Consider the following 13868-nt stretch of genomic DNA (forward strand, 5'->3'; position numbering starts at 1 on the left):
GCGAGGTCAGCCAGACTAAAGTTCATGCCCAGAGGCTCAGAAGGTGAGATTTTTCTATTTTTGTATGCTATTAGATAGAATAGGTGGAGATCTATCTATCTATCTAGATAGATAGATAGATAGATATGTATAATTTCCTGTGTAGTCTGCAGACAGGGAATGTCATAGTTCAGAGAAGAGAGAGGGGATGTAGGGGGTGACCCCAAGGTGATTTGGGAAAACTGGAAGCCTGATAATGGTGGTAAAAAAATCACAACTTACTGATCTTTTCCTTCATTAAAGGAGGTATGATATTTATTTCTGTTATGGAGTATAGAGCAGAATCATTTGAAGAAAGATTCAAAGGTTAGTCTTTGTACAATTTGAAAAGAATGCTGTAACAAGCTCATTACTTCCCATAAGTAAAGTTCATTGCAGTTGCCATGATACCCTTCTACTCCTTAAGATAAGACTTTTAGCATGTAGTTAGACATTTAAAACTTATTTACATAGCTTTGTATTGGAAGTTTTCGAAACTTCATTGGAAGAATCAGAAAAGGAACCACATTTTCTAGTTAAAATTATCTAGTTGCAAGGAACAAAAATGCATTAACTTATCTCACATGGAGGGGGTTTATTGAAGGGATTTAGGAGCATCTCATAAATGTGACATGTAACTTGCTGTATGGGAATTGCTGCTAGAAACAGGCATGGTGGGTTGGACTGAGACAGCTATTTTCTCTGTTTCTCTCTGTCTCTCTCTCAGTCAATAAAGCCACATATTCTTTTCACTATGGCTTTTCTCTGAGCTTCTGTTTCTCTCTGAAGACCAAGTTTCTCTGTTTATTCATCCTGTGTACATAGGGAAAATGACCTCCCTAACACTGACTGGGCGTAGACTTTCAAGTGCCCACTCTCTCTGAATATAATTTCTCAGTGTTTCTCAGTTTAGACTCGTCTTCAGAGGGCATAATAACTGAGAAGTTAAGGACATTTTCATGGGGTTGTATATATTGAGGGTGAGTGTGAGGACTACTACTACTAACATGTAGTCCTTACCATTGATGTTCAGGACATAGTATATGGAATATGGGATAGGAAGGTACCTCAAACATGATTAACTATGTCTTCCTTTAATAATCAGTAATGACTAAATATTTTTATGTAAGAGATATGGTTTATAGAAGCCATCAATGTACATATCTTTTCAAATATTTTTCTTTTGTAGAATAGCTTTTTTTCATAAGTAAATATCCTGACTCTGTTTTACCGTCATGATATCTCTTTTACTATCTTCTCATCACCATACTTCTTTACCAAACAGCCTGGGTTTCTATCATAACTTCCTTTTCATTCTCCCTTCAATTTCTTTACTGTATTCTCATGTTCATTTCTGCTTAAACTATTCTGACATAGGTTAGATCAAAATGTAGTGGCCTCCCTTCATTCTTTACTTTACTTGATCTCCCCATTATTTTGGACACGATTGACTACTGTATTCTTGAAATACTTACCTCCCTTGACTTCCATGGAAATTTTTCCCTTGCTTCTTTTCCTACCTCTCTGTTTATTCAGTACCTATTATATTTTAGTTTCTCTTTCTCCTCCTATTCCTTAATATTAGTGCTTCTTATGGCTTTATTTTCAATTTTCATCTCATCTCATTGTATAAACTCTCTTTGGGAGAGTTCAGTCATTTACCTGTCTTATCTTGATGTTTCATGTACCCTCTGTACACCCCAGAAAATCTAAGTTTCCAACTGCTTGTCAGATATTCCTTGGTAGATATTCTACAGAAGCCTAAAATTCAAATACATCAAAAATGTATTTTTGATGACCTTTTCCATCCCAATTTTGCTCCTCTGCCTGTATTATCTTCATGAGAATAATCATCAACACAGTGTACTTATTTAGAAAACTTTCATATAATTTTCCCGATCCTTGTTATGACAAAAACATTTCAAGTTTCTGAAATGATTCTCTTTTTTTTTTTTTGCGGTATGTGGGCCTGTCACTGTTGTGGCCTCTCCTATTGCAGAGTACAGGCTCCGGACACTCAGGCCCAGCGGCCATGGCTCACGGGCCCAGCCGCTCCGCGGCATGTGGGATCCTCCCGGACCGGGGCACAAACCCGTGTCCCCTGCATTGGCAGGAGGACTCTCAACCACTGCGCCACCAGGGAAGCCCTGAAATGATTCTTTAAAAGAAGACACACTTAACTCTTGAATGACTGAGAATAAAAATAAATAATTAACAGCACACATAATATTGGCTTGTTTAATACCATAACACAGTGCTTTAGAGACCCTTTAAAAAGGAACTGAGAAACAAATTGTGTTTAACTTTAAACACATTAAATCTACTTCCATCAAAGACAGGAGCTCTGAGATATTCCACCTGGCCTATTGCACTCAAAGCTGTAGTTATACCTTTAGAGAGCAGTGATAACCCCTACCCAGAGGAGGTCTTGGAAAGCTCTGACAGCCCTGAGTCAATCACAGAAAGTCACCCCTTTAGAACTAATGTTTCTTGTTCAGTTTTCACTTCTTTATGAACTTACCCCATTTCCTTTCCTGAATGGAAACTGAGCACTAACTCTCCCAAGTAGAATTGCTTAACATCTCCTTCCCCTTATATTTCAGGGTCAGTCTTCCTTAACCTCTTCCTGTCTCACATCTAGTAAGTCACCAAATCCTGCTCATTCTAACAAAGAATTGCTTCTCTTCTGTCTTCTTTCCTTACTGTTACTGCCTTATTTCACATTTTCATCACTTTTCTGCTGGAGTATTGCATAGCTTTTTATAGTTCCTGTAGTTTATATTATCTCACATTTTAATGTATTCTCACATTATTCTCTGTTATGTTTATCAAATATATATAGTAAGCAACACAAATTACTTAATAGTGCCTGAGCTAAGAGTGGATGAAGCGTGTCAAAAGAAGGAGGAAATGTGTTTTTGAATTGTTACAGGAATTGTTAGAGATAACTGCTTTGAATTTCTGCTAGATATTAGCAACAACAAAAACCCATCTTTATTTGAAAGCAAACAAGTACAGATTTTAGGTAAAAGAGCATATAACTCATTCAACCCAAAAGGAATTCAGGAGGCATTTGAAAGACCAGAGGAACCAATAAATAAACTAGGTTTATTCCCTGAAGATGCAGTTCTTTAAAAGTGTGGTTGTCTACACCTTCCAATTTTGCAAAGGGAAAGAAAAACTGAAACCTTTTAGGAAATACTGCTAAGTGCCTGTGCTTGCATGTGGAGTACAGACACCTATCTTTTACAAAAGGGATTTGGTAGCAAGAGAGACTCCTTGAGTTAACTATAATAAATTTTTTCTCTTTCTCATTTCTGATAATTTTGAAAGATCCCACTTTCAGGATGATTTTATTTGGTTTCTAGTACTTAGGGGTCTTAAGTACCAGTCTTAAATTTTTGGTAGTAATAAGGAAAATGGAGATATAATATAGAACTGTACCTTAGATTTCTAACATTGCAAATGAATACAGGTGAATAGATGAAGAATCAGTATAACTTTAATTGATTTTATTGGTGGTGGACAAGTTTTTAGTGAAGAAACATTATGTTCACAGCTGACTTATGGAATCCAGGGATGTATTCCTTTAGATGATTTATCCATTTTATGATTCTCTAAGGAAATTTACATATTTCCATTTGCATAATTTAATTGCATCATTAATGAAAAGATTATTAACAGGCCCGTAATTGGTGTATCTAGGATTCTTTTTGGTGTTCTGGAGCAGATAACATCGAAACTGTACTTTGTGTACTAATTTTTCATACCTACCAGGCAATCCAAAATGCATTTATCCATTTGGTTCGTCTTGGAAGGTACCCACTACAGCTTTTGTTTTAGATAGTTAATTGCTCACTGGATTATTTCAGCCACAAAATACCAACCTTCAGTGAAGATGTGCGTGTTCTTCAATATATTTTCTAAATATTATATATATAAACTTCCACATATAGATCAGTTGTATTTGAAAATTTTATATGAAAGTTAATTAATTGTTCAGATCATGAAATGCATTTTTCATAGGAATAGATTTATAAGTGGGGAAAGAGTTTTTCATTAGAATATGTCAGTTTAACCCATATATAACTGAATTGAATTCTAATGTATATTCACACAACCAGGTAAGCAATAAATATATTCCAGGCACTCTTGTAATGCTGAGAAATATAGCAATGAATAAGACAAACAAGATCCTTGTCCTAAAACAGCTTACAGTTTAGAGTTGGGGAAGTGGCGTATATAGATTTATTCAATAAAAACAAATGCAAATAAATGGCTAAGATAACTTCTTTATAGCATTTATATTAATAAGATTTTGATACTGAGAGAGGGTGACTCATGAAGCTAGTTAGCTAGAAGCTTATATTTCCCTCAACCAGGCAGCATGATTCTGTACCAGTTCTTATCCTGGGTATACTTATTAAAGAGAAGGAGGGAACTATTGAAAATCTAGGGGAAGAGCATTTAAGGCAAAAGGAACAGTAGTGCAAAGACCTTGAGTCAGGAAGTAATTTAGTATGTTGGTGTGACTGAAAGATAGCTACCCTATATAGACTGAATGGTAAGGAAAGAAGAATGGAATAATTTGGAAAGGTAGATAGAATTCAGATGGTGTGGAGATTTGTAGGCCAAAGTTTAAAGAATTTGGATTTTTTTTTTTTATGGATTTCACTGGAAGATGATGTGATCTGATTTATAGGTTTAAATAACAACTGGCGGCTGAAGTGGATAATGGGGTTGGGAAGCCCCAGTGTACAGGGGCTAGTTTCAGGTTTTACCCAGGGAACCCCTGCTCTTGTGAACCAACAGAGACCAGTTATAAAACTGCTGTTAATTTAGCTAGGTAAACGATATTTGGTAAGTATAGACCTTGAAGTGGTAAAAAGTGGCAGATTTGGAATATATTTTGGTGATATGGTTGATGATGATGTAGATATTAGGTCTGAAAATAAGAGATGAAAATAGAATGATTCCTAGGTTATTGGAAACTGGATAAATGAAGATACAGTTTATTGCCATGGGGTACATTGGGGAGGAAGAGACTGAGGTGGTGGGGATGAGAATAGAGAAATCAGTGGTCAGGGCAGGTTTATATTGTTTGAGACTCCAGTAAGCATCTAACTGGAGATATTAACTAGGCCATTTCTGGAGACTTGAGAACTGTCAGCCTATAGAGTTGGAACTCAATAAAATTATATAAAAAAGTATAAATGGAGAAGAGAATAGGGTAGAACCTTGGGGGAACTTTAGCATTTACAAATTTGGTGGGAAATGATTAGCCAGAATTATCATTTAAAAAGACTAGTCAGGACATATCACTTTCTAGTTCAAATTAATTTTCCAGTGGCTTCCCTCCACACTTGAGACAGAATTCACAGTCCATCATGGGCCCTTGGCTCCATCCTCTCCTTCCATTCTCTTCCTTGCTCATTCTACTCTAACCCCACTGGCCCTCTTGCTTTTCCTTAAACACCCCAAGTGTCTTCTTGTCTCAGGGACTTTGTTCTTGCTTTTTCTCCTACCTACTATTGTCTCAAATGTTCACATGGTTCTTTCTGTTATATTATTGAAATTTCTACTTAGTTGTCATCTACTTAGAGGCTTGCCTGACTGCCCTGTGTAAAAGAGCTCTCCGTGCTATCCTCTGATGCCTTTTTAATAATAACTTTCTTTTTTTTTTATGTAGCAAGCTTTCTGGTCTTTATCAGCTAATGAGAGCTAGCCTTATAAGCATATTCAAATTAAAGAATTTATGATGACGCTCAATAAATGGATTATGTTTCTATTTGCATTTTCAACATGGTCTTGTAGAATCTTAGACTTTGAGACAGAATTAGGGACAGTGCTTGAGGTAGGTTTGATGACAGTGTCTTTGGCACTCATTATGTTATATTAAGTGAGATTGTTTGCATGTAAAACTGGCCCTTACTCAGGGCTTAGTATTTAATGATATTGTGTGATAGTATTATATTTATTATTTAATAATGCTATAATATATATCATATTATTTAATAGTACTATATAGTAAGTTTTCTAGTTATTTAGCCTGTTGACTGTATCATCATGTTTGACAGCAGTGAGAATATTTACTTAACATTTTTTGTTAGCATATTACATTTCTCACATCTTTACTGATGAGAACTAACATCTAGACAAAAAATGATGTGCCTCTAGAAGGTAAATATTTTCCATAGATTTGTTATAGTATTTGTGAATAGAGTAGCTTTATTCTTAATCTATAAATAGTATGGTTCACAATTTAAATATGTATGTTGTTGATAATTTTAGAAAATTGGTTCATTTTGATCAATAACTACTCATTCATTGAAAGATTAATTTTCATTCAGTGTCTTATTTAACTGCCTTCATTTGGACTCTTATCAAGCAAGAATTATTTTGAAAATCAACAACTGTGCTGAGGGAAAATAAATTCAACTTTAGAGTATAATTTTGAAATTATATTTGCAATTTAGCTACTGATGTCTGAATTTAGAACTATTAATAATAATGTGTGAGAAATTCTCTCATTTGTGGAAAACATTATATGAAGAAACACACTGCACATGGACACACACACACACATATATATGTATGCATATTCTTGAAAATTATAGGGAACATTTTATGATATTTTGATGATACTGGTAATACGTGTGTAGTAAGAATTAGTCCTGAAATAGGTGGAGGAATTATTTTTCTTTGTATATACTTTTTACTGTTTATATTATTTCTGTGCATTTAAAAAATAAATTTCAAAAGTGGGTGGGGAAAAAAAAGAAATTTGTGTTAATTTCTTGGAGGTAGGATTAGCATTTTTGCTTTGTAGATGAATCCATTCATTAAAAAGACAAATTCTTGATTAAAAAAAGGTGTATTATTATAATGTTAAAATGGGACAAATTATTTTTCTTAAAATATTAAATCGAATTGCTTCATGTTGAGTTTCCTTTATACCCCAAACAGCACAACCATTAAGAAAGCAGGGGCTTCCCTGGTGGTGCAGTGGTTGGGAATCTGCCTGCCAATGCAGGGTACATGGGTTCGAGCCCTGGTCTGGGAAAATTCCACATGCCACGGAGCAACTAAGCCCGTGTGGTATAACTACTGAGCCTGCGCTCTAGAGCCCGCAAACCACAACTACTGAGCCCAAGTGCCACAACTACAGAAACCCACGTGCCTAGAGCCCGTGCTCTGCAACAGGAGAGGCCACCGCAATGAGAGCCCTGCACCTAGCAATGAAGAGTGTCCTCCCGCCACAACTAGAGAAAACCCACTTGCAGCAACGAAGACCCAACACAACCAAAAATAAAATAAATAAATAAATTTATTTTTAAAAAAAGAAAGTAGGAAAGATTATTGAGCAAAGAAGCACCATTCTTGATTATTATAAATGATTATCATATTAGTATATAGTACATAATATAACTGTGACTCCTCAATCTCTATAGTTGCTGTGATTAGTATGAATTCATTAAATATAGAGGAATTCAGCAATATTAACAGGGATTACCAACAGTAAAATATTAGTAAATAATGCCAACAATAAAATTTCACAAGTTATACAAACTTTCCTCACCAATTTTTTTCCACAATGGTTAAAATTTTATAAAAATGAGAAATTTTGTATCATTTATTTTCTCTTGCTTTTACTGGCTTAGTGTGCATGTGCTTAAAAATGCTAAATGATGACAAAATGGGTAAAAGCAATAAGTGGAGGCAAATCATGACTCTATCTTATCAAGAATGAATGATTAGGGCTTCCAGGAAGATGGCAGAAGAGTAAGACGTGGAGATCACCTTCCTCCCCACAGATTCACCAGAAATACATCTACACGTGGAACAACTCCTACAGAACACCTACTGAATGCTGGCAGAAGACCTCAGACCTCCCCAAAGGCAAGAAACCCCCCACGTACCTGGGTAGGGCAAAAGAAAAAAGAATAAACAGAGACAAAAGGATAGGGACGGAACCTGCACCGGTGGGAGGGAGCTGTGAAGGAGGAAAGGTTTCCACACAATTGGAAGCCCCTTCGCGGGCAGAGACGGCGGGTGGCGGAGGGGGAAGCTTCGGAACCGCGGAGGAGAGCACAGCAACAGGGGTGCGGGGGACAAAGTGGAGAGATTCCCGCACAGAGGATCGGTGCTGACAGGCACTCACCAGCCCGAGAGGCTTGTCTGTTCCCCCACCGGGGCGAGCGGGGATGGGAGCTGAGGCTCGGGCTTTGGTCAGAGCGCAGGGAGAGGACTGGGGTTGGTGGCGTGAACACAGACTGCAGGAGGTTAGTGTGCCACGGCTGGCCAGGAGGGAGTCCAGGGAAAAGTCTGGACCTGCTGAAGAGGCAAGAGAATATTTCTTCCCTCTTTGTTTCCTGGTGCGCAAGGAGAGGGGATTAAGAACGCTGCTTGAAGGAGCTCCAGAGACGGGCGAGAGCTGCTGCTAAAAGCGCGGACCCCAGAGACAGGCATGAGATGCTAAGGCTGCTGCTGCTGCCACCAATAACCCTGTGTGCAACCACAAGTCACTATCCACACCTACCTTCCAGGGAGCCTGTGCAGCCCGGCACTGCCAGGGTCCTGGGATCCAGGGACAACTCCCCCGGTAGAACACACGGTGCGCCTCAGGCTGCTGCAACGTCACGCTGGCCTCTGCCGCAGCAGGCTCGCGCCGCAATCCGTGCCCCTCCCTCCCCCCAGCCTGAGTGAGCCAGAGCCCCCGAAACAGCGGTTCCTTTAATCCCGTCCTGTCTGAGCAAAGAACAGACGACCTCTAGCGACCTACAAGCAGAGGCAGGGCCAAATCCAAAGCTGAGCCCCTGGGAGCTGTGAAAACCAAGAAGAGAAAGGGAAATTTCTCCCAGCAGCCTCAGAAGCAGTGGATTAAAGCTCCAAAATCAACTTGATGTACCCTGCATCTGTGGAATACATGAATAGACAACGAATCATCCCAAATTACGGAGTCTGAGCCGTGTGGATGAAAGGCTCTTGGTGCTGCAGCCAGGAGTCAGTGCTGTGCCTCTGAGGTGGGAGAGCCAACTTCAGGACACTGGTCCACAAGAGACCTCCCAGCTCCACATAATATCAAATGGCAAAAATCTACCAGGGATCTCCATCTCAACACCAGCACCCAGCTTCACTCAACGACCAGCAAGCTACAGTGCTGGACATCCTATGCCAAACAACTAGCAAGACAGGAAAACAACCCCACCCGTTAGCAGAGAGGCTGCCTAAAATCATAATAAGTCCACAGACACCCCAAAACACACCACCAGACATGGATATGCCCATGAGAAAGACAAGATCAGCCTCATCCACCAGAACACAGGCACTAGTCCCCTCCACAGAAGCCTACACAACCCACTGAACCAACCTTAGCCACTGGGGAAAGACACCAAAAACAACGGGAACTACGAACCTGCAGCCTGCAAAAGGAGACCCCAAACATGGTAAGATAAGCAAAATGAGAAGACAGAAAAACACACAGCCAATGAAGGAGCAAGATAAACATCCACCAGACCTAACAAATAAACAGGAAATAGGCAGTCTACCTGAAAAAGAATTCAGAATTATGATAGTAAATATGATCCAAAATCTTGGATCCAAAATCCAAAACTGAGGCAGAAGAACGGATAAGTGACCTGGAAGATAAAATAGTGGAAATAACTACTGCAGAGCAGAGTAAAGAAAAAAGAATGAAAAGAACTGAGGACAGTCTCAGAGACCTCTGGGACAACATTAAATGCACCAACATTCGAATTAAAGGGGTTCCAGAAGAAAAAGAGAAAAAGAAAGGGACTGAGAACATATTTGAAGAGATTATAGTTGAAAACTTCCCTAATATGGGAAAGGAAATAGTTAGTCAAGCCCAGGAAGCACAGAGAGTCCAATACAGGATAAATCCAAGGAGAAATACACCAAGACACATATTAATCAAACAGTCAAAAATTAAATACAAAGAAAACATATTAAAAGCAGCAATGGAAAAACAACAAATAACACACAAGGGAATCCCCATAAGGTTAATAGCTGATCTTTCAGCAGAAACTCTGCAAGCCAGAAGGGACTGGCAGGACATATTGAAAGTGATGAAGGAGAAAAACCTGCAACCAAGATTACTCTACCCAGCAAGGATCTCATTCAGATTTGATGGAGAAATTAAAACCTTTACAGACAAGCAAAAGCTGAGAGAGTTCAGCACCATGAAACCAGCTCTACAACAACTGCTAAAGGAACTTCTCTAGACAGGAAACCCAAGGGAAGGAAAAGACCTACAATAATGAACCCAAAATAATTAAGAAAATGGGAATAGGAACATACATATCAATAATTACCTTAAAAGTAAATGGACTAAATGCTCCCACCAAGAGACACAGATTGGCTGAATGGATACAAAAACAAGACCCATATATTTGCTGTCTACAAGAGACCCACTTCAGACCTAGAGACACATACAGACTGAAAGTAAGCGGATGGAAAAAGATATTTCATGCAAATGGAAACCAAAAGAAAGCCAGCGTAGCAATTCTCATATCAGACAAAATTGACCTAAACATAAAGACTATTAGAAGGGACAAAGAAGGACACTACATAATGATCAAGGGATCGATCCAAGAAAAGATATAACAATTGTAAATATTTATGCACCCAACATAGGAGCACCTCAGTACATAAGGCATATACTAACAGCCATAAAAGGGAAACCGACAGTAACACATTCATAGTAGGGGACTTTAACACCCCACTTTCACCAATGGACAGATCATCCAAAATGAAAATAAATAAGGAAACACAAGCTTTAAATGATATATTAAACAAGATGGACTTAATTTATATTTATAGGACATTCCATCCAAAAACAACAGAATACACATTTCTCTCAAGTGCTCATGGAACATTCTCCAGGATAGATCATATCCTGGGTCACAAATCAAGCCTTGGTAGATTTAAGAAAATTGATATTGTATCAAGTATATTTACCAACCACAATGCTATGAGACTAGATATCAATTACAGGAAAAAATCTGTAAAAAATAGAAACACATGGAGGCTAAACAACGCATTACTTAATAACGAAGTGATCACTGAAGAAATCAAAGAGGAAATCAAAAACTACGTAGAAACAAATGACAATGGAGACACGAAGACCCAAAATCTATGGGATGCAGAAAAAGTATTTCTAAGAGGGAAGTTTATAGCAATACAATCCTACCTTAAGAAACAGGAAACATCTCGAATAAACAACCTAACCTTGCACCTAAAGCAATTAGAGAAAGAAGAAAAAAAAACCCCAAAGTTAGCAGAAGGAAAAAAATCATAAACATCAGATCAGAAATAAATGAAAAAGAAATGACGGAAACAATAGCAAAGATCAATAAAACTAAAAGCTCGTACTTTGAGAAGATAAACAATATTGATAAACCATTAGCGAGACTCATCAAGAAATAAAGGGAGAAGTCTCAAATCAATAGAATTAGAAATGAAAAAGGAGACATAACAGGTGACACTGCAGAAATAAAGAAGATCATGAGAAATTACTACAAGCAACTCTATGGCAATTAAATGGACAACCTGGAAGAAATGGACAAATTCTTAGAAATGCACAACCTGCCAAGACTGAATCAGGAAGAAATAGAAAATATGAACAGACCAATCACAAGCACTGAAATTGAAACTGTGATTAAAAATCTTCCAACAAACAAAAGCCCACGACCAGATGGCTTCACAGGCAAATTCTATCAAACATTTAGAGAAGAGCTAACACCTATCCTTCTCAAACTCTTCCAAAATATAGCAAAGGGAGGAACACTCCAAAGCTGATTCTACAAGGCCACCTTCACCCTGATACCAAAACCAGACAAGGGTGTCACAAAGAAAGTAAACTACAGGCCAATATCACTGATGAACATAGATGCAAAAATCCTCAACAAAATACTAACAAACAGAATCCAACAGCACATTAAACGGATCATTCACCATGATCAAGTGGAGTTTATTCCAGGAATGCAAGACTTCTTCAATATACGCAAATCAATCAACGTGATACACCATATTATCAAATTGAAGGAGAAAAACCATATGATCATCTCAATAGATGCAGAGAAAGCTTTCGACAAAATTCAACACCCATTTGTGATAAAAACCCTGCAGAAAGTAGGCATAGAGGGAACTTTCCTCAACATAATAAAGGCCATATATGACAAACCCACAGCCAACATCGTCCTCAATGGTGAAAAACTGAAAGCATTTCCACTAAGGTCAGGAACAAGACAAGGTTGCCCACTCTCACCACTCTCATTCAACGTAGTTTTGGAAGTTTTAGCCACAGCAATCACAGAAGAAAAGGAAATAAAAGGAATCCAAATTGGAAAAGAAGTAAAGCTATCACTGTTTGCAGATGACATGATACTATACATAGAGAATCCTAAAGATGCTACCAGAAAACTACTAGAGCTAATCAATGAATTTGTTAAAGTAGCAGGATACAAAATTAATGCACAGAAATCTCTCGCATTCCTATACAGTAATGATGAAAAATTTGAAAGTGAAATCAAGAAAACATTCCCATTTACCACTGCAACAAAAAGAATAAAATATCTAGGAATAAACCTACCTAAGGAGACAAAAGACCTGTATGCAGAAAATTATAAGACACTGATGAATGAAATTAAAAATGATACAAATAGATGGAGAGATATACCATGTTTTTGGATTGGAAGAATCAACATTGTGAAAATGACTCTACTACCCAAAGCAATCTACAGATTCAATGCCATCCCTATGAAACTACCACTGGTATTTTTCACAGGAGTAGAACAAAAAATTTCACAGTTTGTATGGAAACACAAAAGACCCCGAATAGCCAAAGCAATCTTGAGAAGGAAAAACGGAGCTGGAGGAATCAGGCTCTCTGACTTCAGACTATTCTACAAAGCTACAGTAATCAAGACAGTATGGTACTGGCACAAGAACGGAAAGATAGATCAATGGAACAGGATAGAAAGCCCAGAGATAAACCCGTGCACATATGGTCACCTTATCTTTGATAAAGGAGGCAGGAATATACAGTGAAGAACGGACAGCCTCTTCAATAAGTGGTGCTGGGAAAACTGGACATCTATATGTAAAAGTATGAGATTAGATCACTCCCTAACACCATACACAAAAATAAGCTCAAAATGGTTTAAAGACCTAAATGTAAGGCCAGACACTATCAAACTCTTATAGGAAAATATAGGCAGAGCACTCTATGACATAAATCACAGCAAGATCCTTTTTGACCCACCTCCTAGAGAAATGGAAATAAAAACAAAAATAAACAAATGGGACCTAATGAAACTTCAAAGCTTTTACACAGCAAAGGAGACCATAAACATGACCAAAAGATAACCCTCAGAATGGGAGAAAATATTTGCAAATGAAGCAACTGACAAAGGATTAATGTCTAGAATTTATAAGCAGCTATGCAGCTCAGTATTAAGAAAACAAACAACCCAATCCAAAAATGGGCAGAAGACCTAAATAGACATTTCTCCAAAGAAGATATACAGACTGCCAACAAACACATGAAAGAATGCTCAACATCACTAATCAATAGAGAAATGTAAATCAAAACTACCATGAGATATCATCTCACACCAGTGTGAATGGCCATCATCAAAAAATCTAGAAACAATAAATGTTGGAGAGGGTGCGGAGAAAAGGGAACCCTCTTGCACTGTTGGTGGGAATGTAAATTGATACAACCACTGTGGAGAACAGTATGGAGTTTCCTTAAAGAACTACAAAGAGAACTACCATATGACCCAGCAATCCCACTACTGGGCATATACCCTGAGAAAACCATAATTAAA

The 13868-nt window shown here is 37.9% G+C and overlaps 1 protein-coding gene across 3 annotated transcripts in view; it reads left to right on the top strand.

The window, feature by feature from the left end:
* CPNE8 (copine 8) overlaps positions 1 to 13868 on the top strand; it is a 333515-nt gene that overhangs the window by 93256 nt on the left and 226391 nt on the right. The window lies entirely within an intron of this gene.

The sequence above is a fragment of the Aethalodelphis obliquidens genome, unplaced genomic scaffold (genome assembly GCF_003676395.1).
Source record: "Aethalodelphis obliquidens isolate GAN/ISIS:26980383/991018 unplaced genomic scaffold, ASM367639v1 scaffold36, whole genome shotgun sequence".
In the NCBI taxonomy this organism is placed as follows: Eukaryota; Metazoa; Chordata; class Mammalia; order Artiodactyla; family Delphinidae; genus Aethalodelphis; species Aethalodelphis obliquidens.